Here is a 23,299-nt window from a genome sequence, read left to right as displayed (position 1 = left end):
CTTACTCTCAACTTCTCTAGCTCCCTTTCTAAACTCCCACTTACTATCCGTCTTCCTCTCTATGCTGGCCATAGTGTCATACAGGGCAATGGAGGTGCTCACTGGAGGCCTGGTACCTGCATGAGTTTTCAGGACTTTTCTCTTCTATCTCCTTCACCTCCAGATTTTCTGCTGCAAGCCTGGGTTGCACTGACTATAGTCAAAGAAGTTCTCCAAAATCTCATTCATACATTATTCAACAGCTATTTATTGAGTGTTGACTCTATGTCAGATAAGCACCTGCTATGCATGAGACAGCATTGAGCCAAACCAAACTCCTGCCCTTATAGAGCTTACCTTCTAGTGAGGAAACAGAGAAGAGGCAAGTTCATATGGACTTGTAGATGGTGATGATGGCTTTCAGAAGCATTAAAATTCCAAGAATAGTAAAGCAGTCAGAAAAGGCCTTTCTACTAAGACTGACATTTGAGGGAAGATCTGAATAAAATGAAGGAGACAGACACACGGATCTCAAGAGGACATACACTGTAGACAGAGGGAACAGAAATGACAGGGGCCTGGGGCAAGAGGCTCCAGGGTGTGTTCGAGGAGCAGAACATGTCCTGAGGTTTGAAGGGGGCTGAGTGAGGAGGGGAATGCTAGATGACTGGCAGGCAGGCTGATGGTCTGTAGTTTTTCTGGCAAATTGTTAAGCTGAAAAATACTTCATCTTTCTTGTGATAGAGTCACTTCAACGGATGTCTTTCCATCTGCATTTCAATATTTTTTTGGGATAGCTAGAAGGAGGAGTATAAAGTAGACATCTGTTGCTTTTGCCATCTACCATCCATTTCCCGTTCTTTGACAACTGTGCCCGTTTTTTTTTTTTTTTTTTCCCTGTGGCACTACCTCACCCTTGCACTAGCCCATGTGCTCAGTTTAGGTGCTTTTCTTCGCTGATGGGTGGCGGATTCAGTCTCAGGCTGCCCTGATTCACGTATTGCAGTCCCTTGGTCATTAGATCACAGGACCTGATACGAGCCAATGAGACATGATGCAACTTTTGTTGGGAGTACTGGAAAAAAAGTCTGGCTTCGTCCCACTCATTACAGGCTATGCAAGCCTATGATAGACAACGGCGGCAGCCACCTTGCACCCATCCAGGAGTCTGTCTGAGAAGTGGTGCAGCTGAGGCAGACAGGACCTGAGTTTTGGTGACATCATTGGAGGCCCTGCATCAAACCAGACTTGAAACCAGTAAAATACCTCGTGTTTTCTGTGAGCCATTAAATTTCGTTACTGGCTAAGCCAACTTGAGTGGGGCTTAAAAATATTTTTGTTGTTACTTGCAACAAAAGCAGCTCTACCTACTTGGCACGGGGGATAGGAGATGGGATGGTGAGGCAGTTAAGACCACAAACTCTGAATTCAGAACTTGCTCTTCGACCCTTAACCTGTCGAGGCATAAATGTCCTCACCTGTAAGTATGAGTAATTACAGCACCCACCTTAAGAGTGCAGTGAGAATGAATGGAGGGTACATAACTTTGAAGCATATACTAAGTGCTACGGCTATAGTCTGCGGCTATTACTGTTTTTTGCACTTTGTCAAATAAGGTTTCTGAAGCTAGACTGTACTAAGTGACTCCCTAGCTACACACAATGTCAGAGCTGCAGCTGAAATTCAACTCCAGGGTTCTCGAGGGGCAGCTGTCAGCAGTTACTCACCCATTGTGCGAGGCGTTTCTGAGTGCCCACTATGCTTCAGCCCTCTGCTGTTGCTGGATGCAGATTGCAGATTCATCGAGAATGAGGGCTGCTATGTGAGTATGTTTATTTCCCTCCAGTTCTAGCACAAGGTTCTTCACCCAGTGGGTGATTAATCAATGGTGTTGACTAACCTTCCTCGACACTACTCAGCCTCCCAGGGAGGAAAGGCATTTTCTGAAGAGGGTTTATTTGGGGAATCAGTGATCCACATAGATGGAAGCCCCGCTCCCGGGGCCAGGCTCTCATGGTTGGCCTGGCAGCACCTCTGCCCTGCAGGGTGGCAGAGCCGGCAGGCTGAGGCGTGGAGCTGCCCTTCTGCCCAGCTTCCCCAGGCATCTGCTTCAGCAACTTGCTCTTGGTCTCATGATAAATTCATTACCAGAAAACGAAGCTGGAGTTTCCTAGTGACATAAAATATTGATGAGAGAAATAAGGACTAAGATAAATTATCGGGTGCTCCTTGCAGGGCTTGCTGCATTCTGTTCTGCCAGCTCTGCATACATTTGTTCTTCTCCCTTTTTGATTTGTTCGGGTGGGGTCTGGTCCTCTTAATAGGAAGCATGTTGGAACACTAGTGAAGTGCTCCAACCCCAAAGTCACACCAGAGTGGGAAAAATAGACATGTCTCCTGGTTACTGTCAAAACTATGAAACCCAATCCTGCCACTTAACAACCTTCTTGGCAGGTTCTTGGCACCCTCGGGATAGCGTGCAAAAACACATCGCTCCCCTGCTCAGAAACTGCTAATGGCTTCCAATTGCTGTAGAATAAAATCTAAGCTTCTTAGGATGCCATTCAAGGCCTTCTGTGATGCCGTCCTAGCCTGCCTTTTCAATCTAATCTTGACTGTGTTACCCAGAACGCCTGTGCTTCAGTACATCCAGATTCCTGGATTCTCCAAAGAGAGAGCCTCCAAGCTGCTGTGCTAAGTTTCTTGCCCTGAAATGCCCTTCCTCAACGACTCAGCATACTGAGAACTTACACCCTCACTCAGCTCGTGTGAATGCCACTTGACTCACAAAATGTCTTCTTTGAACTTCCCTTACACAGAATTAATTCATGCAGAGATAAGACAAAAGAAATGCACCCAGTGTTGTTGAAAGCATAAAGAAATGGGTATTCTCCTTCATTGCTATGAAAGTATATATGGTCAGCTATAGGTTTCAGAATACCTAACCAGGCTCACAAGTTGGCAATTCCACATCTAAAAATTCATATTAAGGAAAAAGTCAGGAAGGGTGATGTAGAGTTTATTTTGAATATAAGGCATCATAGTGTTCTTTAAGTTTGTGAAAAATTGGATGGAATCTAAATGCCCACAAGAAGGAAATTTGTTAAATAAATTGAGATACATATACATCTATATATAGAATGATATTCATTTACTTAAAATTATCGTGTAAACAAGTAATTGATAGTTTAGGAAAACGTTCATGATGTTTCTCTAAGTGACAGAAATAGAATGTAAAATTATGTGAAGTTTGTGGGTGGGTAGGGAGAGAGGGAGAGCAAGAGAGATAGAGAAAAAGAGAAATTGAGAGAGAAGGAGAGAAGTGTTAAGAGAGATTTGAGCCTGGAGAAAGCATTGGAAGGATAGGTGCCAGAATCTTGAGTTGTGAGACCATAGGTAATGTCTATATTATTTCTCTCTTACAATCCCAGTCAACAGAATTCTATGAATGTAAATAAGCTGCCACCCATCTTCCTCATTGTTTACATGGCTTTGGCCCCATGGTAGATAAATGGATCACCTGATAATCCTTCTTCTACTTTAACTCTGTGAACCTGTCCCCAGGCTTCTGCTCTTTAGTTAAACTCACTAATTTGCTCTGACATTTCTCCCATGGGCCTTCTCTTTCCTCTTTTGTTACGTCCATAGCTTTCCTCTCAATCTCTTCAAATCTCAAGCTTAGGTGGTGTTTCTTCTTATGTGGCATGTGGCTTTAATAATGGTCTGACCATTGCTGTGTTCTACAATGCTATTTTCTTATATTTTTATGTCTAACCACATGAGCTCATCCTTACTATTTTTAATGCCTATAAAGGTGTGGCAGGAAATTTTTTCCTAGCAGAGGTTTTCAGCCATCTTCTCTGACACATATACATCCAAGGTGCTTTCAGACATTGTGTTAGGCAGTGTTCTCCAGAGAAACAGAACCCATGAGATATGTAGGTATACATATACAAAAGATCTTTATTATAAGGAATTAGCCACACAATCAAAAGCCCCAAGATATGCAATCAGCAAGCTGGAGACTCAAGAAAGAATTGAAGTTTTAGTTTGAGTCCAAAGGCAGGAAAAGATAGATGTCCCAGCACAGCAGTCAGGCCGGAGTGGTTCCCTCTTACTCAGGCTTTGTGTTTCATTCAGGTCTTCCATTGACTGGATGAGGCCCTTCACACTAGGGAGGGTGATCTGCTCTGCTCAGTCCAGCAACTCAAATGTTCATCTCATCTGCAACACCCTCACAGACACACCCAGAATCATGTCTGAGCGAGTGTCAGGGCACCCTGAGCCTACTGGAGTTGGTGCATGTTATTAACCATCAAGGAGCTTTCAAGGCCAGTTGGTGAAAGATGCTCTTCCAGCCATAGGTCAGGCACAGTGACCAATGTCATTCTTTTTTCCCTTGGTGTTCCGAATCTCTGGTGTGTCCAGTCAAGGCAAGAACCCCCGAACAAGAACAACTGTCTTATAAACACTAGAATCATGGGTTGTTAAAGGTATGACAATGAGGAAAGCAAGGTCTGCAGAAACAGGGACTTCTTCAAAACCACAGGTCTTTCAAGTGGCGGAGTCAGGACTAGACCCAGGACCTGCATATCATACTGCGCTGCTGTTTGTTCCTGAGGAGGGCAGGAGGACGGGAAGAAAATCTAGTTCTCTTGGGTCTTGGCAAAGGATCTCACCCTTATTGCATTCCCAGTAACTTGTCATGTCCGTGCTTCCCTCTTACCCTGTTCATTCCTGACTGCAGACTGTTTGTGTTCTGTGCTGATTTCCTGGCTCCGTCAATACTTTCTGACATTTTGACACATCTCTCCCTACAAGTGCAGCTGTGGTGCTGTGTCATGTTGTGTGGAACAAAATTAATTAGTTAATGTCTGTGAAAGCTTTCTGAAAATGAGAAACATGACCTTACACCAGTGCGAGGGGGTGCTTCTGCCTACCCCTTGTGAAGCCAGGGCCCGGGATGCTGCTGGGCTCTGGTCACTGAGCAGGGCTTAGGTCCCCTGACCAGTCCGAGAAGGAGGATTTGAAATACAGAGAGTCCTTGTCAAGTTTTCCAGTTTGTTCTATTTGTTTTTTGTTTTTAGGTGGTTTGCTGTGTTCTAGATCCTTTTGTTTTTGTGATATGCTCTCTCCTTTTGAAATCTATGTCCATCCTACCCCATGAATTCAGTGTTCAGTAACTTTTAAGGTATATCCTTGTTCATACTGTGAAATCTTTTCTGCTTGGAAGATCCTTACATCTAAACAGATGGAATGCATTATAGACTGAGAGGACAGAATATGGGGCCTGGAGAACATTTACACCTCAGGCCCCTTAATGTCCCCTTGCACTAACAAATCTGGGTAACTAGAGGTCAAGGTCTTGGCTTCAGTTACTTGGGAGACAAGAATGCCTAGCTCCAGATTATGCATATTGGGGCTTTTGCAGTTTTCTTTGTCATTGTTGCTTTTGAGCTCTTGGCAGTTATCCTATCTAGTATTTTTGCAGGGCCTAGTTTTACCCCAGAGTATTACATAAAAACACAAGCTCCTTCTGCCTCCTCCCCGCCAGCGTTCCACCTTCTCCTTAATTCTTACAGTTAGAAGCAGGTTTGCTCCCACGTCTTCTAGTGCCCAGACCTAGCAGGGGAGCAGAGAGCTCTGCATGAGCCCTCACATCCTGCCTCACACACTTCCAGTGGGAGGGGTGACGCTGAGGGTTAGCAGATGTATAGAAAAGGCAGAATAGAGCAAAATAAAGCATTTTGGAACTCCGGAGTAGGAAAACTGGAATCAAATCCTAATTCTAGGTGCTTAGGGGCATGGCTTCCTAGGTGAGACCTCAGCGGGCTCTGTGGTGTTTTAACCATTTGTCCTCATGCCTTAGGCTAGTGTTCTAGTTAACCCTGGGCTGTGCCGCTCTTCAACTTAGCTGAAACTCAGGGCAGATAGGGCTCCCCTCTGCATTATTCCCTGCAGTGAAGCGAAAACTGCCTGTGTGACAGCTTCCACAATTCTGTGCCTGCCTTTGGTGCTGGTGGCCAGAGTCTTTAGAACCAGGGAAGCTAATACCATTTTTGCATTACTCAATCTTTGCTAGGGTTGGAGCCAGAGAATCTGATTTAAAACCTCTTAACAGCTATGCCGTTAAATAGCTCTCCTTCAGTTTTGGTCATACGCTGTGAAGTTGGGATGCTGATTCTTGTATCCAGGAGGTATGGTACCTAAGCCCCACTCTCTCAGCTATGCAGGCCAAGGATCGGTTGTGTTTTCTGTAAAGGAGCAGATGGTAAATAGTTTGGGCTATGCAGAGTCTGCTGCAGGAGTCTAAACAGGTGCTGGGCTCTGCCTTTGTGGTGGGAAAGCGGTGATAAACGTACACACCAGGTGGGCTGGATTCGGCCACAGGCAGCAATGCCATGTGCCATGGCTAAGGGCAAGTACTCCCTGCAGAGGGAGACAGATCTGAATTGCATTCCTCACCTGCTCCTCAGATGATCCCGGGCTCCAGGTTCCTCTTCTGTAAAGAGGGGGTAATAACAGCTCTCTGGGCACAGCTGTAAAAGGACTTAATGAGATAATATATGTGAAAGAGTCACCCAGTGTCTGGCCCATTGTTACCTTTCAATAAGTGTAGCTTCTTTTTCTCCCTCCCCAAGCGCAGTCCTGAAGGAGGGAATCACAAGATGTAGGGCCCCAGGACTGGAATAATAGCTAGCACTTAGACTGCAGTCTATGGTGTGCACAGGGTGTCCGCAGCACTGTCACATCTGGCTTTCACACAAACCTGAAATAGACCTGCCACATCAGAAGGCTGCTGCCACCTTACAGATGAGAGAATGAAGATGTCGGGCTGTGAGTGATCCACCCGAGTCCACCCAGCTGGAGTCTGGTCCCGGAACTGCACACATTTCAGAAACTCAAGCCCCAGCTTTGCAGCTTCCTCTGGGGCTTTGTGTCTCAGTTTCTCTTATATAAAATGGGGATGATAAAGGCATTTCTTCCCTAAGGTGGGAATTACATGATTTAATGTTAACAAATCTCATTTATTATCCTTCTGAAAATCTGATTCACTGCCCCTTTTAGGACTCTGCTCGTTGAAGTTAAGTCCCAAGTGCTGCCCCTCTGAACCTCTGGGCCGGCTCTTTCCCCACCTGGTCTGCTGTGCTTTCTCTTCTCTGCCCCATCTCACCCTTTATGTAAAGCCACAAACTATATGGACGGTGGCGGCTGTCAGTGGGAAGTGACTCTAACGCCTTTGTAAGAGCAGATAGGCATGATAAGCCCAAGCGGTCTGACCTCTCCTGACTAGCAGACACACAGTACACAGGGAGCCCCTTTCTCCTCCCTATCATGGATATGATGTGCTGTATTTTGGCTCACAGGGAAACCAGGATTGGGCCTGGCCAGAATGGGAAATCTCGCCTTCAGGCAGAGCACTCTTCCTAGAGAATTTACTGCTTTGGAGGGTGGTGGCAGTGGTAGCAATAGGAGACCCGAGTACACAGTTGGAAAATGGCCCCAATTCTTTCCTAGTAAGCCTGTGGAGAAGAGCTGTTTAATTTACAAAATTGTTGGATTCATAACACAGCACCACTCTTTCCTGCCATTCACCGTTCTTTACAGTGTTGGTTCAGAGGAGGAACAGGTGAAATGTTGTTTCATCATGTACAGTGAGTGAGCCCTTTCAGGCAAGTTTCTTAATCCTTGGCTGCCTCAGTTTCCACATTTGGAATAGGAATAATGGTGTTGGAGATATTTTGAAAACTGACAAGTTTCTGAATGAAAAAAATATTCTGTGAACAGTAGAATGTGCGTCAAACTTAAATCTTATATGTGTATATCAAACCACAGGCATTTAAAACGACACTTCAGGGAAAAGCCGTTACCCTCATAGAAGTGTGGCCACAAGCACAGTGGGTGTTCTAGTTCTTCCCTTGGGTGCACACACCTTGGGTTTTTCATTTTAAAAATTACTGCAGTGTTCACTGTCTTTCCCCATTTGGAAATCTCATATCCATCAGCCCTCTGCTTTGAGAGCCACTACAATTCTGATTTGTTGCACAAGGCTATCAGGACAGCGGTAGTTTTCTCTGCTGTTGCCAGAAAGCCAGCACAGCTAGTGTGTGTGTGTGTGTGTGTGTGTGTGTGTGTGCAAGTGCTTGTGTTTAAGACAATTTTATCGCATAGGGTAAAATTCACCATCTTAAAGTGTACAATTCATTGTTTCTTTTAGTATATTCACAACATATTATATGAACATCACCACTATCTAATTCAGAACATTTTCATCATCCTAAAAATAAAACACCTCTACACTCTTTAGCAGGCAAACACTATTCTCCCCTTCTTCTAGTGCCCACCAACCACTAATCTACTTACTGTCCTTATGGACTTTCCTATCTCAAACATTTAATCTGATGGAGTCTTATATATGTGGACTTTCTGTCTGGTTTCTTCCACTTAGCATAATGTATTCAAGGTCACCTATGCTGTAAAATGATCTGGACTTCATTCTTTGTCATGGCCTAATAATATTCCATTATATGACTATACCAAATTTTGTTTATCCATTCATCGGTTAATGGGTATTTGAGTTGTTTGTACATTTTGCTATTATGAATAATTTGCCATGAACTTGGGTGCAGATTTATGTGTGAACATATGTTTTTAATTCTATTGGGGGTATACCTAAGAGGAGAATTGCTAGGTCGTACGGTAGCTATGTTTATTGTTTTTGAAAAACTGACAAATTTCTTTGCCAAAGCAGCTACACCCTTTTACATTACACTCAGCAATGTATGAAGGTTCTAATTTCTTCACATCTTCACCAACACTTATTAGCTAACTTTTGATTCTAATGATCCTTATAGGTACGAAGTTTTGATTGGATTTTTTTAAATAACCAATGATGTTAGTCATTTGTTTATCTTTTTTGGAGAAATGTCTTCAAATCCTTCGCCCATTTTAAAATTGACTTTTTGTTCTTGTATTGTTAAGAGCTAACAGCTCTTTATATAATCTGTATATAAGTTCCATATCAAGTATGATTTTCAAATATCTCTCATTTTGTGGGTTTTCTCTTAGCTTTCCTGCTGGGGTCATTTATAGTACCATCATGTTAAATTTTGGTTAACTTCAATATATTTTTTCTTTTGTTGCTTGTATTTTTTGGTGTCAATCTAATAATTAGCTAATCCAATGTTGTTATGTTTTCCTCTAAATGTTTTTCTAATCCCAAACCTTATATTTAGGTTTTTGATCCACTTTGAGTTAATGTTTGTATATGGTATGAGGTAGGGATCCAATTACATTCTTTGGTGTGTGCTATTCAAGCATCATTTGTTGGAAAGAATATTCTTTACCCAGTGAATTTTCTTGGAATCCTTGTAAAAAAAAATAGGCTTATTTCTTGACTCTCAATTCTATTCTATTCATCTGTATGTCTATCCTCATGCCAATACCATGGAGTCTTCATTACTGTAGCTTTTGTAGTAAGTTTGGGGAACAAAAAGTGTAAGTCCTCCAACTTTGTTGTTCTGTAAATGAATTTGGGAAGTATGACCATCTTATTAATATTAGGTGTTCCTCCCCATTAAGATGGGATGTGCTCCCATTTAGATCTTTCATTTCTTTCAAAAAATGTTTTGTAGTTTTCACTGTACAAATAACATACTTATTTTGTTAAATTTATTTCTAAGTACTTTATTCTTGTTGATGTTATTGTGAATGAAGTTTTCTTTATTTCACTTTTAAAGATTGTATTTATTTATTTGACAGAGAAAGAGAGAGCAAACACAAGCAGGGGGAGTAGCAGAGGGGGAAGGAGAAACAGACTCCCTGCTAAACAGGGAGCTTGATCCCAGGACCCTGAGTTCATGACCTGAGCTGAAGGCAGATGCTTAACCAACAGAGCCACCCAGGCACCCCTATTTCACTTTCAAATTGTTCATTGCTAGTATATAGAATACAGCTGCTTTTTGTATATTAATCTCATATGTTGCAAATTTGTTGAACTTGTATATTAGTTGTAATAGTTTTTTAGTGGATTCTTTAGGATTTCTTTTTTGTATACAAGGTCATGTTATCTGTAAATGGAGACAGTTTTACATTTTCTTTCTAATCTGATGTCTTTCATTTCTTTTTCTTGCCTACTTATGCTGGCTGGAAACTCTGGTACAATTTTGAGAAGTAAAGAGAGGGTCATCCTCATCTTGTTTTAGATCTTAAGGGAAAAGCACTTAATCTGTCACTGTTAAGTATGACATTAGCTGTGTATTTTTTGTACACTGCTTTACCAGATTGAAGAAGTTACCTTATATTCTTACTCTGTTAAGCGTTTTTATCATTGAAATTGTTGGATTTTGCCATGTGCTTTTTGTGTATCTATGAAATGATCATTTGGTTTTTGTCCTTGATTCTATTACTATGGTGTATTACATAGATTTATTTTAATATATTAAACTAACCTTGAATTCTTGGGATAAATCTCACTTATTCATCATGTATGTCCTTTTTTTATATGTTATTAGGTTAAGTTTGCTAGTATTTTTTTAAGGATTTTTGCATCATCATAAGGATACTGATTTGTAGTTTTATTATCTTGAGACATCTATGTCTGGTTTTGGTATCAGGTTGATAATGGGTGGTGATAGAATGAATTGTCAAGCGTCTCTTCTGTTTCTATATTTTTGAGAGTTTATGAAGGCTTGATATTATTGCCGCTTTAAGCATTTGAAACAATTGCCCAGTGAAGCCTTTCTTTTCAGGAAGCTTACTAATTCAATTTCTTTACTTATCATAGGTCTATTCTGATTTTTCTATGTCTTTCTGAGTTAGTATTGGTAGCTTATGTGCTTCTGGGAATTTATGCATTTTATCTAGGTTATAGGCAACCTATAATTATTCATAAAATCCTCCTTATAATCCTGCTTCTGTAAATTTGGTAGTGATGTTCCTTCTTTCATTCCTGATTTTGATTATTTGAATTTTGCATCTTTTTTTGGTCAGTTTTGCTAACAGTTGTCAATTTTGCTTTTTTCGAAAAATTCATTTTGCTTTTGTTGATTTTCTGTTTTTCTTTTCCATTTTTTATTCTTGGATTTGCACTTGAGTTTTTATTATTTCTTTCCTTCTTGTTTTGAGTCTCATTTGCTCCTCTTGTTCTGGTTTCTTAAAGGAAAAAAAAATTAGTTATTGATTCAAGATCTCTATTCTTTAAAAATATACACATTTATAGCTATAATTTTTTTTCTGTAAGCCTTGCTTTTGCTACATCCCTTTAGTTTGAGGATGCCTTGTTTTCATTTTCATTCATCTTAAGGTGTTTTCTAATTTTCCTTGTGATTTCTTCTTTGGTCCATTATTTACTTAGGATTGTGTTGTTTAACATGAATATAATGTGAATTTTCCAAGTTTCCTTCTTATATTGATTTCAAATTTCATTCCATGGTGATCTGAGAACATACTTTGCCTGATTTCAGTTCTTTTAAAAATTTTGCTGGGGCTTGTTTTATGACTTAACATATGGTCTATTCTGGAGAATGCTCTATGTGTAGCTGAGAAGAATAGATATTCTGCTGTTATTGGGGGAAATACTTTATAGATATCAGTTAGCCAAGTTGGTTTATAGTCTTGTTCAAATTTTCTATTTTTTTTCATTGATCTTTTGCCTTGTTGTTTTATACATTATTGAAACTTCTATTTTTGAATTGTCTGTTTCTCCTTTTAATTTTATTAATTTTTGTTTCATACCTTTTGGAGCTCTTTGGTTAGGATCACCACCGTATTTGTTACATGTTGCACTTCAAAGAGTCCCGTCTAGGGCCTGAGAAGTTTCTGTCTGTCATGCTGTGTTTGTTGTCTTAACTCACTTTCTCTGTGGTGCAGTCATGTTGTATTTGAACATGTTATCTGAGGCCTCATGACTAGTTTTATGAGAACTTGTTCATAATTGATTCCGTCTTTCCATTATGTGTACTTTTGGGTGATGCTGGATAAAATTTCATAAAATTCTGGAAATTGAAAATGCTTTGGATATTATTTAGTCTATTTTCCTCTTTGTTTTTGTTTTTGTTTTTTTCAGATGAAGAAAGTGGGGCCCAGAGAAGTGAAGTGATCTATCCCAGGTCCCACAGCAAATTAAGGACAGGGACAGGGCTAGAACTCAAATTATTTAACTCTTTGTTCACTGCTCTTTTTTACTGGACCACCCACATCTTCACATTGTTATTCAGTGGTTTCTTTGTGTAAGTCTACAGGCTTGTGCTTGGCTGGAGACTCACTGGGGAATCTTGTTTAAGAATATCTGTCTATGAATATGTATATGTGTATATTTCCTGTTTGTTTCCCTCTCAGGGATTCTCATTCAGTATGTTTGAGACAGGACCATAAATCTGCATTTCGGGAAATCTCCCCCAGGTGATGTTGACGTGCAGCCAGGTTGCAACGCACTGAGTACTTCCACAGATTCACAGCCCTTAGTTGGTCCTGTGGTTTTATGACATACACACTCTAGTACAGTTTTCCATAAAAAAAAAATCTCTGTTTTATAATCTTATAAATCAGTTTGTCATTAGACAATTTTATTTAAACCTAATTATCCCAATTCTTTTGACTCCTTTTTTGCCTCCTTCACATTGCAAGTAAAACACAGATGGTAATGAGTATTTCCTAACCCATCTAGGCAGAAACCAGGAGAGAGGATTAACTTGCTAGTGGGAGGTAGGACTGAGAGGATTTTCAGTCTCCTCACGCCTGTGTGTGTGTGTGTGTGTGTGCGCGCGCGCGCGCGCGCCCGCGTATGCGCATGTGTGGCTTTTCCTTTATGTGCTCAAAGCTGGAGCTCAAGGTTTATGGAATTATAGAAAGGAAGGGAAGCTTTCTATCGCTTTGTAGGCAGACCCTATAAATCGGGGATTTAAGATCAGATCTATGGATACCTAGAAACCTAAGGATGGGCATCAGAGTTTCTATGAATGCCCAAAAAGGTGAGTCCAAATTTTGTATGCGCATACTTGCATTATTCTGAGCAGGTGCCTTATAGGTTTTACCAGGCTCTCTGAAGTCCTAGGACACCCAGTAATGAAGGACTACTGTTAAACTGGTTCTTTGTTAGAAGCATCATTTCACGTGCCAGCTTGTCACTTCCAGTGTGTGTACTGAGGCCTTGGGTTAGTCACTCAGGACTGTAAGATTTTCCCTAAGGTGTGGATCATTGAGGAAGAGTGAAAAGATAACTCACAATACCCAGTTATGCTTTCTTTCCCAAGACAGTTTCTTTCTCCTTTAAAAGAGGCACATATGGGGCGCCTGGGTGGCTCAGTGGGTTAAAGCCTTTGCCTTTGGCCTGGATCATGATCCCAGGGTCATGGGATCAAGCCCCACATCGGGCTCTCTGCTCAGTGGGGATCCTGCTTCCTCCTCTCTCTCTGCCTCTCTGCCTACTTGTGATCTCTGTCTGTCAAATAAATGAATAAAATCTTTAAAAAAAAAATAAAAGAGGCACATAATAGATAGGTTGAGCAGGGAGGGATGGAAAAATGTGAAAACTGAGGAAGATTTATGGTATTTATAAATTAAGGTCTGTTTAAGTTCTTTGTCATCTTCAGTGTGGGGAGCAAGTTTTTTTTTTTTTTTTTTTAAAGATTTTATTTATTTTATTTGACAGATAGAGATCACAAGTAGGCAGAGAGGCAGGCAGAGAGAGAGGGGAGGAAGCAGGCTCCCTGCAGAGCAGAGAGCCTGATGTAGGGCTCCATCCCAGGACCCTGGGATCATGACCTGAGCCGAAGGCAGAGGCTTTAACCCACTGAGCCACCCAGGCACCCCGGGGAGCAAGTTTTATGCTAAACTTGACATAAACCAAAAAAGTAAGATGCAAATCAAAAAGATAACCTGTGGCAAGGGATCAGCAAACTTTTTCTGTAAAAACACAGATGACAAATATTGTTGGCCATACAGCATTATAATTGCTCCTTTATAGTTGTAGCACTAAAGCGGCCACAGACATTCTATAAATGGATTGATGTAGTTATGTTTCAATAAAACTTTATTTATGGACACAAAATTCGAGTTTACATATTTTGTACATGTCACAAAACAATTTTCTTCTTTTAGTTTGTTTTCAACATTTAAAAATGTAAATGGCAATTTAAACCTCTGAGTCATACAAAAACAGGCAGTGAGCTGTACTTGCCTGTGGGCTGCAGTTTCTTGATCCATGAACTAGGGTGATCTAGAAGTTTGGATCTTAGAATCCAAGCTGAATGAACATTGTTCTCCAATTTTCTTCTTTGGCCTTGGCTATAGAGCCCAGAGGTAAGTTAGGCAGCAATTATAATAATTGAGTTTTAACATCAGAAAGTACTTATAATTTGATTAAATCTTGTTCACATTATATCTTCTTTTAATTATGTCTGGACGTTGTGTGGTATTTTTCAGCTCATAAAGGGCTTACACATAATTATCTCATTTAATTTTGTTTAAAAATCACTTAAAATTTATTTTATTCATATAAGGAGAATTTAAAACTTTTCCTACTATAAAGAAAAAAAAAATTAAATAGAAAAAGTGAGTCTCCATTGATTCCCTTCTCAAATTCACTGTCCTCACCAGGGGAAACTGTTTTGAATATGGTGTGAATTCTAAAACTTTGCTTGTGTATTTAGATACTATTTGTATATATAGTTGTGGCTTTTTTTTAATTGTTTGCCTATTTTGTTTTGCCTATTATGTTTTGCCTATATTGTTGGGTTTTTTTTTATTGTTTGCCTATTTTCCTGGTAACATGTACATATTCTATAATTTGCTTTTTGGTTTCTTTAAAATGGATAGATCATTAAGACCACTTCAAGTCAGCATGTATAAAATACCTATTTTGTTTTAATTTATTTAGACTAGTCCCTAGTTTTTATGTATCACAGCTTGCTTTTTTTGTTTGTTTGTTTTTTCTTTACTGGTGATTATTTCAGTTGTTTCTAGCTTTTCCCTGTTACAAACAATGTTTCTGTAAACATTGACACATAAAGAAGAATGTCTGGGTAGAGTATCATCCACATATTCCATTTTATTAGATACCATCTAACTCTCCTTCAGAAAGAATGAACAGTATAGACTTCCACTAGTAGCATACAAGAATCCGTATCATTCTGTGACTTGGCTGTGTGTGTGTATGTGTGTTTGAGTAAGCAGAGCCCCAAATGGCATCAACTTGATTTAATGTACATCTTTTCACATGTTTTATCTTTTATTAAAAAAAATTTATTTATTTGATAGATGGAGATCACAAGTAGGCAGTGAGGCACACAGAGAGAGAGAGGTAGGGAAGCAGACTCCCTGCTGAGCAGAGAGCCTGATGCAGGACTCCATCCCAGGACCCTGGGATCATGACTTGAGCCAAAGGCAGAGGCTTTAACCCACTGAGCCACCCAGGCACCCCACATGTTTTAGACATGTATATTTTCCTATCTGCAGCTTTGTAAAGGTAGTCTTTGATTGCATTGACACTTTTTTGTAACTATATGATCATCTTTCCTCTTTAGCCATTTCTTTTTGTATCTAGTGTAAGAGACTACATCTTTGATCGTAAAAATTAAGACTTCCGATCAATGAAGGAAACTATAGATAGCTTAAACAGATGAGTGAAACTTTGATAGATATTTGCAAAATAAAATAGGTAAGATTCATATATAATTCATACAAGGAGTTCTTACAAGTCAACCAGAAAAAAATATTAAAAACCTAACAGAAACATAACAACAATAACCACAACAATAATAGAGATATGAATAGCGATTGACAGAAGGGGGAAACTCAATAGCTGGTAATGTCAATAAAGAGATGCTCAATCTTACTAGGAACTAGAGACATGCAAATGGGAGCAGCATTGAGCACAAAGATAGGCCCATTAGGTTAGCAAACATATAAAAGTTAAATATTACTTAATGTTCCCAAGGATGAAAAGAAATGGGAAAACTATTGCATTGCCACTAGGACTAGTCTGCTAGTCTGCTGCAGCCATTCCAGTCATTGTCTCGAACTTGGTGGTCCCACTCCTTGGTGTGCACCCTGGAGAAACTCTTGTATGAGAAACTCTTGTATGAAAGTGCAGGCTTCTTTGTGGTAGCAGAGAATTAATAGCAACCTAAATGTTCATGTCTAGATGATGGATAGGTCAAATGTGATGAGTATTAAGAAACCATGCATAATAACATGGAGTGGAGAGCAGAATGTAAGACAGAACAAGATCTATAGCTTGGTGCTATTTATGCACATTTATAACATTAATGTAAACAAATGTTATGAAATGTCATTAGAGTGGATGCCTATGAGGAGTGGGTGAAATGGAGTGGGGATCAGGAAGAAAAGCATGGAAAACATGAGAAAACACCTGTGTAGATCAATGATGCTAAGAGTCTACCACTGGGGAGTCTGTTAACTTACTCCTCTGCATCTGCATTCTAAAGGGAGGAGGAGTCTTATTGCATGATTAGAAACATATTACCCTCTAGTTATTTCTAAAATTCATATTACTCACTTTCTAGATTTAGCATTTTTATTGGGATTTGTTTTTCTGTATGTTTTCAATTAGAAATGTAAGTTAAATATCTTCTTATTGATAGTAACTGGTTTTAACACTAAGAATCCATACTTTCCTCATTAAGTTGAGATGTAACCTTTATCATATGCTAAATTCATGTGGCTATGGGTTCCACTCATTTATTTGCATATTTTTATGGAATTTTCATATGATTTTAATTGCTGTGGCTTTATCAAATGTTTGTATGTTCTGTCAAGCATATATCCACTTATTATTCTTTAATTTAAATATTTTATCAGCTATTTTTATACTTTTATCATCCATATTAATCTTTTAAGCAGCTTATAATTTTCATAAAAAATTCATGGAGATTTTTGATGTGACTGAATTTATTATTGTGTTTATAGACTAATTTAGATTATTTAAGATAATGACTTTTTCCATCTGGAAACATGGTATGCCTATTCACTTATCCAAGTCTCTGTTTTCTTCTGTAAAGTGGATAGTGTGGTTCATATAGACCTGATACATTTTATATTAGGTTTGATCATAAGCAGCTCAAGGAATTTTTTCTCTTATTAATATGGCTATTTCTATTGTAATTTTTCAGTATAATATTGCTGGATATTCAAATCTTCTTACAAACTATTGTCAATCAGTTCTAACAGTTTTAAAATTTATTTCTGTGGACTTTTCAGGCAGACGATTGTATGTTTAGCACATAATGACAGCTTTCTTCTCTCCAGTATTTTTTTCTTATTGCACTATGTAGAATTGCATCCCCCCCCATAATACTGTTGAAAGTGAGCATCTTTACTTTGATGGGAAGTCTTCTGATGTATCAACATGTAGTATTAGATTGACTTTCATATTCTGCTAATATTTCTTATTGAGTTAAGGAAAAGGAAGTTTTCTTGTCTTTATAATTTCTAGTAGGTTTTTTTTTAAATTTTATTTATTTTTTTAAAGATTTTTTTTTTTTTAAATTTGACAGAGAGAGATGACAAGCAGGCAGAGAGGCAGGCAGAGAGAGGGGAGGAAGCAGGCTCCCCGCTGAGCAGAGAGCCCGATGCAGGGCTCGATCCCTGGACCCTGGGATCATGACCTGAGCCGAAGGCAGCGGCTTAACCCACTGAGCCACCCAGGTGCCCTCTAGTAGTTTTTTTTTTTTTAAGTCAAGAATAAGTACTGTGTTTTGCCAGTCTTTTTCCTTTGATTGATTGATTGATGTATTTATTTATTTATTTATTTATTTATTTTTAGAGCAAGAGAGAAAAAGAGAAAACATGGGGTGGGGAAGTGGCAAAGCGAGAGAGAGAGAGAGAGAGAGAGAGAGGCCCTAAGCAGGCTCCATTTCCAACCTGATGTGGGATTTGATCTCACAACCTTGAGATCATGACCTGAGCCGAAATCGAGAGTCAGACACTTACCTAACCGAACCACCCAGGTGCCCAGTTTTTTCCCCCTTTGATTCTATTGTGATAATGATCCTATGTATTTTATCTTTTAATTGGTTTAATTTTCTGAAAACCTCAGCAGGGTAGGTACTAAGACCTCCATTTTGCAGAGAAGGAAACTGAAAGCATAGAAGATAAGAAAGTTGCTCAAGGTTGAAGAAGTAGTGTGGAGTAATGTGCAATTAAAAACTGGATTTTCTGCATTGTGGTAAGCTGTTTGCAATGTGATAGCCACAGGTCATTTAAGTTTGTGAAACAAAGATAGAGATTAGGAATGTTCTAAAATTCCATATTGTTGATTCTGCCTTTGAGGATGTAGCCTAGGAAAATAAAGTGTGTACAAAATTTATGAAAGAGTATGTTTATCATATCACAAAGTACAAATAGTGAAAAAATAGAAGGATTCCAATAAGAAGTGAGGTGTCCTCTTTAATGGCTATTAAATAAAATGTTATGTTCTTATTAAATATTTCTGGAAACTATTAGTGACAAGAGAAATGGTCATGATAAATAATATATGAATAAAAGTAATAAGTATGTTGGTATGTTATATTCTTGAAAATCTTCAGAAAGAATATTGGTAAGGGGAATGAAAGGAGGAAGTATATTGGGGAAAATAATACTAATATGAAAGATACTCCTTGAAGGTTTAAGAATTAAGCCAATTTTACTTACAGAGGCTTCTCAGGGACATTTGTTCAAATATGTAACTAGTCAAGGTTATGTGGGGGCTGCAGTACGAGCACTTTCCATTCCTGTTATGAAGTTCTTGGTGCGTGCTCTGCCCAAGTCTAGTCAACCCTTGTACCATGTCAGTGAAGGTTCTGCATCATCAGCCTTCTCTCTTGGTCTCTCTGTCTGTCTTGGTTTCCATCTCTGTCTGTCTTGGCCTCTCTGTCTCTCTGTCTCTCTCCCTCTGTCTCCTGGGAATCTCCTACCTCTGCCAACTCCCCTGCATTCCCATCAGCCGGCAGCTGTCAAGCTGTTACTACCAACTCTGTCCAAATAGACTGCCACCCTTCATTTTAATGATCTTCAAGACAAGGAAAATGAGGCAGTTTTGTGAGTACCCCCTTCACCTGGAAATGAATTAGTGGCTCATTATCTTAATGAGGAGTGCTTCTGGCCTCCACCAAGAGAAATGGGGAGAAGATGTTTTAGACTCAAGACATAGTCATGGCCAATTGGAAACTGTGCTCCACAGTTCTATCTGCCCATACTCTTTTAGTTTCTGGGTGATGCCTATCAGCTGCTTTATTCCTTCTCTTTTGCAAGCAACTTGTCATTTGATCTAAATTTAAACAACCCTGGTTTGTCTGGGGGAAGGGAATAGGTGATGGTGGTGGTAGGGGGATGCAAGTAACAAATGCTTCTCACAGCTGACATGACAGCCTGAAAGAAATTCCCTTTCCAGTTTGGCTCTTGTTTCTGCCTCTAATTCTTTCTTTCTAAGGCATGGATCAGCTCCAACAGATGAAGCATGAATATGGGGGCTTTCAGGTCCTTTTAAGAGTTCTACAACATATTAACCATCAACTCTTACTATGTTCCAGGTGTTTTGGCTAGGTATTTTTCAAGGATTACCACATTTTAACTACACAATAATCCAATTTGTTGAAAGCTATTATTATCCCCACTTTAGAGATGAGAAAACTGAGCTTTGGAGAGGGGCAAGAAACTTGGGCAAGATTTCACAGCCAGTATGAGCATGGTAACAATAGAGCTATGTTTGCTGAGTACTTGCTATCTGCTAAGCTTGTTATCTATATGAACTTATTTATCCCTACAACAACCTGTGAAATTCATGGTATTTTCACCATTTTAGGACTGAAGAAACACGCTCAGAAGTAAAGTAACTTGCCTATGGCTGTTTCGTAAGTGACAGCAGTGGAATTTGTACCTAAAATGGTCTGAATGTAGAACTATTAACCTTTATACTAAATTTCAGCAAACACTAATTTAATGCTCAATAACTTAGCAGGTACCATGTTGGGTTCTTGGAATCCCAGATTGAATAAGGCCACACTACCAAAGAATGCAGAGTCTAGAGAGGAGCTGACACAAAACAGATAATTCCAACATAAACAGCAAGCACAAAAGATGGACACTGAAATCATAAGAGACTTCTTAGGGAGATATTTGATTTAAATCTTAAAAGGTGGGCTGAAGTCAGTTGAATATGTAATTATGGGGTAAAACACAAAAGGCCATGTGTTGGTGCAGAAGGCAGAACCGTGGAAGCATAACAGCACAGGCCTATGGACAGTTGAGAAAGGCCTGAGGTTCAGCGTGACTAGTCAATGTGGGGATCTGGGGTTGGTGAAGCTGACCAAGCAGGCAGCACTTCGACCATAGAACACACATGTCATGAGACAGAGTTTGGAATTTGTCTTGGAGACAGCTAACTATAGATAGGTTTGTCAAAACTGGAATGATGATAAGAACAAAGGAAAGAACAATTTGAGGACTAGTTAGTAGGCCTCTGCAATCACTGAGACAGAGAAGACAAAAGCTTGAGGAGATTCTATGCTGAGTATAATTTTCCACTTGGAAAATTTGGACTGAGCCTTCCTTGCATCGGATGGATGGGGGCGTTGACAGATGAGAACCCTCCCCATCTACATTTGGGTTCTGAGAGTCAGGACTGGGGCCTTCAGCTTGTTCTTCCAGCCTGTTGCTAGGGCTGTTATGGAGAGATTGTAGATGATGCAAAGCTGCATTAGCTTCATCTAGGTCTTTGTTGACAAATTCTAAATTTGCAGTTTACAGTGGGGTTAGATTATAAAATTCATGAGCTGTTAGGGGAGACTCGGAAATCCCTACAGATCAGTGCACACAGTGGCAGCCGCCACCAGCCTTAGGAAGCACAGCTGCTCTGGGTTCTCTGTGGTGCCACTGATTGAAGACTGATTTCTCCTGGGATGGATTGGTATTGCGAGCCCCAAACTAACAAAATGTTTAATTCTAGATTCCTTAATTATGTTGGGAAGGGAGTTTTTGGAAATGGTAGAGTGATTAATGGAGCAAAGTGCTGGTAGCAGTGGTACACGGAGGCTTGGGAAAAGAAAAAACAAAACAAAACAAAACAAAACAAAACGATCCTCTTCTAGTGGGTTTGAAAGATTTACCTGGAAGGAATATTTTCAAGCCAGCGCTTTGTGACTTCATCCTTTTGGTGAGAAAAGTTAGAAACACATGCCATGTTTTCTTATAAAAAGTTTTTGTCCTTAACCATGTCTATAGAAAGCAAGGAGAACCTGGAAAGATAATTTGTATTGCTCTGGGCCATTTCCTCATCTGATATATGAGAACCTGTGTGCTGGATGATTTCCAAAGTATCCTTAAACAGAGCCTTCCAAATGGAGATAGTCTGTAGTGTGAACAGTGGGAAAGATGAAGATAGGATGGTGGGCTTTTATGGCAAACAAATGCTTTCCCCAATCTTGGATCTGGTATTGAGAACTAGACAACTTAACTATCAGTGTGAGAACTGCCATTGAAAAAGAAGTTTTTATTATCAATAAGACATATATGTAGGGGAACCTGCGTGGCTCAGTGGGTTAATGCCTCTGCTTTCGGCTCCAGTCATGATCCTAAGGTCCTGGGATCGAGCCCACATTGGTCTCTCTGCTCATCAGGGAGCCTGCTTCCTCCTCTCTCTCTTTGCCTGCCTCTCTGCCTAATTGTGATCTCTATCTGTCAAATAAATAAATAAAATCTTTTAAAAAAGACATATATTTATAACAAGCAAAATTTAAAAGGGATCAAAGTTATGTAGAGTGCAAAGTAGATCATCAACTGTCTCCCATTTACCAGGATCTTGTTTCTCTTCATGCAGGTAGGAGCTGTCAGTTTCATGTGTCCTCTTCTAGAGATAGTTCATGCGTGCGTGTGTGTGTGTGTGTGTGTGTGTGTGTGATGTCTTAAATACAATGCAGGATGCTCTATGTATTGTTTCTACCCTTGATTTTCAGTGGTGCCATTTTGAAATACCATCTACTGCAGAGCCAGTTCTTTGCTTTGGTTTGTTTTCAGACTCTTTGCAAAGTTCTTTTGCACCTTGGAATACTTATGAGCTCTGAGCTTGAAATGGTATTAACAAATTCTGACCCTTCAGCTTCAATTTTTCTGGACTGATGTCTTCCCTCTTAGCAACCAAAATTGATTGTTTGGTTTGATGGCTGAAAATCTTTCACTTGTTGATGAAGCGAGGAAGACCACAAGAAGGAGGCAAGCAAAGGTGGTTATGCAAGTAGTTACCAATTAATTTGAAATCAAATAGTTCAGGGTGCAAGAGGAAAAAGGGTATGATCTAGGAAATATTAAATCAGCATACTTGCTGTAGAAAGCCACATGACAAGAGCTGTTTATGAATACTGTGAGATTCAAAAGAAATAATTGTTTATTAATCTCATTCAGTATATTGGGGTGGAGTGGCTGCAGAATTCACAGGCAATTGTCCTCTTTCCAGATTGTCTCCTCCAGCTTGAAAATTACAATTCCCTAGGAATGGACTGCTTGATGGGGCAATGACTGCCAGTCTTTAATCCTAGGGCTCCTGCGGGCTTTGCAATGGGAATAAGGAGGCCAATTTAGCCTATCCATATGTGCCATGCACTCAGGAATAATATATTTTGACATGTGTATTTCCTTTAGAATATTTTTTCTCAGCAAAACACCCCAATTTTGGAGAAGTAATTACAAGAATTACATAGTCTATAGAATATTAATTAATGTTCCTTATAAGTAGAAATGTTGCTTCTCATGCTGTTTCTCTCTCTCTGTAGTTGACATATTTTTATATTCTGATAGTTGTTTTCTGTTTGTAGCGAATATATTTTCTCTGTCCACCTTATTAACTTTCTGTTTCCTAAGATGGGATGGCCTCCCTAATTTTCAGTATTTTGTGCAAGTTTTTGTGTTTTCAAATATCATCTTCTCATAAGTCAAGTCACAAATTCCCATTTATTCCTAGGTGTGTACAATCACTAATACTAATTCTCATTAGCTCTCTGGGCTGCCAGCCACATCTGTTCAGAAACTCCATAGGAATTGGCCTGCATGTACTGGCAAGAACAGCAGCTATATGGAAAATATGGTTGCCCCTTGTTTGCTCCAAGGACCCTGGAAAGCTACATGGCTAAACATATAAAATGAAAGGTCTTTACAAGTCATCAAATCATTTTTCCAGATTAGATTTCCAAATGTCAAAAGAAACAGCAGCTCATTAAAACTGCAGCTGTAAAATCCACCAACACCACACGTAGAAAAGTGATTACAGAGCAAGCTTGATTAATTAGGTGTGAAAATTTAGGACCAGCGTGGTAATAAATGATGGAAC

This window comes from Mustela lutreola, chromosome 1 (genome assembly GCF_030435805.1).
Source record: "Mustela lutreola isolate mMusLut2 chromosome 1, mMusLut2.pri, whole genome shotgun sequence".
Classification (NCBI taxonomy): domain Eukaryota; kingdom Metazoa; phylum Chordata; class Mammalia; order Carnivora; family Mustelidae; genus Mustela; species Mustela lutreola.
This window is presented reverse-complemented; position numbering follows the sequence as displayed.